This window comes from Orycteropus afer, unplaced genomic scaffold (assembly GCF_000298275.1).
Source record: "Orycteropus afer afer isolate SDZICR_OR568_19922 unplaced genomic scaffold, OryAfe1.0 scaffold00012, whole genome shotgun sequence".
NCBI classification, from domain to species: domain Eukaryota; kingdom Metazoa; phylum Chordata; class Mammalia; order Tubulidentata; family Orycteropodidae; genus Orycteropus; species Orycteropus afer.
The window spans coordinates 1,680,495-1,684,595 of record NW_006921599.1 but is presented as its reverse complement, the minus strand read 5'-3'; positions in this window follow the sequence as shown (position 1 = coordinate 1,684,595).

Genomic DNA, 4,101 nt, shown 5'->3' with positions numbered 1-4,101 from the left:
AAAACAAAACTGTGGGAGACAGGGCACAGCACCCAGGCTCTGTCAGGGCACAGATCAGGATGGAATTCCTGCTGGTCAAGAAGGTGGGTGGACACAGTAGACATAGGGGATGGTCAGACCTCTGTTCACTGAAAGGGTGTAGGATATAATAGTAACAAGGGGAGTATCACACCTTTCTAGTTTAAGCCTCCAGTTCGGTTGCCTATGCTGTCCTCAGCAAGCAGAGCCTATTCTTAGGAGGCTGTCCACTTGCATATATTCAAATGGTCATGACACTTGCAAATATTCAAAATGGTTGCAACCTCAGGATAGCTGGCAGTCTACAGGTCTGTTTGTCTGTTTGTCTTCTTCTTCACTGTTCTACTTTCTGGTTGTCCAGAACTATTACAATCCTTGCCTATGTAGTCTTTGGTGAGCAGAGCTGATTCTCAGGTTGCTACTGGGAAGCTTTTGCAAATATTCAAAATGACTGTGCTTTCAGGACAGCCATCAATCTGCAGCTCCATTTATTTCTCTACTCGCTTCAGGCTCTTCTACTCGTTGGTATTTAATTCATTTCCTTATCCTTCTCTTGGGAGCTCTGGTAGCATAGTGGTTAAGACACTTGCCTGCTAACCAGACGGCTGGTGGTTCAAACCCACCAGCCACTCCTCGGAAGAAAGGTTGGGCAATCCTACTTCCATAGTGATACTGCCTCAGAAACCCAAGGAGGGGTCGCTATGAGTCGGGGCTGCCTCGACGGCACATAACAACAACAACAACAACAACAACAACAACAACAATCCTTCTCTTTAAAGCTCAGGGTTCTAGGATCATCTTCTGTATCAGTTTTTCATTGCTTTGTTGCAGAGGGTCTTTGTAGCTTGTCTGCCTGTTCCACCATTTTGCTGAAACTCTCCATAATATGCTTTTCAAAAAAGTGAAAGAGGAGCAAAAATGGTGGCATGCATCCTAGGTAATGTTATCTAGAGGGGCAAAACCAGTGAAGTATATATATGTAAGTATATATAGAAAGAGATTTATTTCAAGAAAATGGTTCATGCAGTTTTGGAGGTTGGCAAGTCCCAAATCCGGGTCAGGCTGGAGGGTGGAGGCTTCTTCTAACTCATGTGGTTGCAGAGGCAGACAAACCTAAAAGTACCAAGTCAGGCAGCAGGCTGCTAGCCCCCATCCCAAAAATTGGAGGTCAGAGGATGACAAGTCAGATGCAGAATCAAGAGAGAGAAGAAGCTTTCCCAGAACATCCATATATATTGGATGCAGGCCACACTTCCAAAGAAATGCCCTTACATCAGATAATAAAATGGAGAATAATTACATAATACTGAGAATCATGGCCTAGACAAGTTGACACATAACATTAACCATCACAGTTTACTCATTCTCAACTTGGCACATTTCTTTAAGCCACCCATAATCTCTAAATAAAGACATTATAAAGTTACGCTTGTGCCTAGCATGATACAACTAACATGCATACAAATGAAAACACACCAACCTAGTTCACATCTTATATTTTATAGTAATGAGATAAAGGAGGTAAGCAAATAAAAATATTAACTACACACACACACACATTTATGATAAAACAAGGAAAAAAGTACTCATAACAATTACAGTCCTTATGTTTGTAACTAGTCACATAGTCCTAATTGGTATCTGGAATTATCTTATTCTATTCCCCATTCTGTATTACCTCTGGCCTCAGCAAATATGTCCTCAGCTGGTCATAGATCTTTGTCTGGTAGGGTGACCAAAATTGGCATTCCTGAAGGGTCTGGGCCATTAGTAGTCATGACAGAATTAGGAGCTCTGGTAGCATAGTGTCTAAGGCACTTGACTGCTAACCAGAAGGCTGGCAGTTCAAACCCACCAGCCACTCCTTGGAAGGAAGGTTGGGCAATCTACTTCCATAGTGATACTGCCTCATAAACCCAAGGAAGGGTCACTATGAGTTGGGTCCAACTCGACGGCACATAACACAACAACAGTTTTCCATTTACTTTAATAACAGGGCATGGTAGTGCTAAGAGATACCCTAGGAAATTGTTCATATTCCAAACATATTGTTCCTTACCTCTATTATGTAATATCAATACTATTTCCCTTAGTAATCAGGATCAATTGCATTAGTCAATTTGGCAACTCCCTTCTTTGCCTGTTAATCCAGAAGCATGAGAAGTCCAAAGTGGCTTGGTGGCATTCTTAACTTCCAGTTCAATGGAATCAGTGTTGTATTTCCAGGTGGAAGAATTCTTCCCTTTAGTACTAAGACGTCTAGATCTGTAGACCATAGGGTTGTGGGGAAAGTAAACAAAATTTTTGTGAATGGATTGAGGGAAGTGGCCATATTTTGAAGGGGTGAAACCATTTCACATGCAATGAAAGGAGGCATTGTCTTGGAGTGAGACCATATGGAATATATTTCTAGTTAGGCCAAATACTGCTGTCCTGGTTTGTGTATACATGGGATCCTTCAGACGAGGGCTTTTAAGGCAAGTCAGCCATGTCTTATTGGTGGATGGGATGGGGAAGCTTCACCAATGGAAAACTAAGCTAGTTACTTGTGTTACTGAAAAAAACCAAACTCACTGCCATCGAGTAGGTCCTGAGTCAAAAGTTGACCACTTCTTGGGTTTCTGAGGCAGTATCTACAGAAACAGATCCAGTCTTCCTTCTGAGGAGTGGCTAGTTGGTTTGAACTGCCAGCTTTCTGGTTAGCAGTCAAATACCTTAGACACTATGCCACCAGAGTTACTTGTGTTAGGTTCAGCTTTTAAAACAATGTTGTAATAGGCTCCCTAAGGCATATTTTTCTAGCTACCTTCTGTGACTAGCACCTACATTCTTAACTGTTCTTTTTGATCCATTCTGGACAATTTTTTGGTAAATATAAGAGTGTAAACATCCTGAAAAAATTTTTGTTGTGAATGGGCTACTCTCGTTTCCATCACTTGATTCCTGGACCCATGAATCCTGGCTATGGCATAAACAGAACCATATATTGGATGCTGGTTTAGAGCCTATATACCCTCCTGGACAACATTGCCTCAACTCTACAAAGTATTGCCACCTATCTGGCACCATAGTTGTGTCTGTAGCAGGCCATGCCATCTTTCTATCAAGCCAGCTACTTCAGGATGATGGGGAATATGGTTAAGATCAGTGAATTTAATGAGCACAGGCCAATTTCTGCATTTCATTTGTTGAGAAATTAGTCCCTTGATCTGAGGTAATGCTGTGTGGGATACCATGACAGAGTATAAGGCATTCTGTGAGTCTACAGTTGGTGGTTTGGGCAGAAACATTGGATCCAGGCAAGGCAAACCTGTATATAGAGTGTCTATCCGGTAAGAACAAAAAGCTGCCCTTTCCATAATGGAATAATCAGTCTGGTATAATCAATCTGCCATCAGGTTTCTGACTGATCGCTCCTAGGAATGGTGCCATATTGGAGACTCGGTGTTTGTTTCTGCTGCCGGCGGACTGGGCACTCAGCTGTGGCTATAGCCAAGTTGGCCTTGGTGAGTGGAAGTCCATGTTGCTGAGCCCAGGCATATTCTCCATCCTATTTCTTCCTTACTAAGTCCAATCAGTATAATTTCATCAATGTAATGGACCAGTATGATAACCTGTGGAAGGGAAAGTTGATCAAGTTTCCTGTGGACTAAGTAAGTTATGACATAGCACTGGAGAGTTTATATGTTACTGAGGTATGACAGTGAAAGTGTATTGCTAAGCCTTGCCAACTGAAGGAAAACTTCTCTGCTGGTCCTTCAAAATAAGTATGGAGAAAAAGGCCTTAGCCCGATCAATAGCTGTATACTAGGTACCAGGGATGTATTAATTTGCTCAAGTAATAAATCACATCTGGAATAGCAGCTGCAATCGGAGTCACCACCTAGTTAAATTTTTGATAATCATCATCATTTTTGGTTTTTATTTATTTATTTATTTATGCACAGGCAAAATAATCCCAAACCAAACCAAACTCACTGGCATGAAGTCAATTCCAATTCATAGTGACCCCCATTGGTTTTCTAAGGTGGTAAATCTTTACAGAAATAGATTGCCTCATCTTCCTTCCATGGAGTAGCTAGT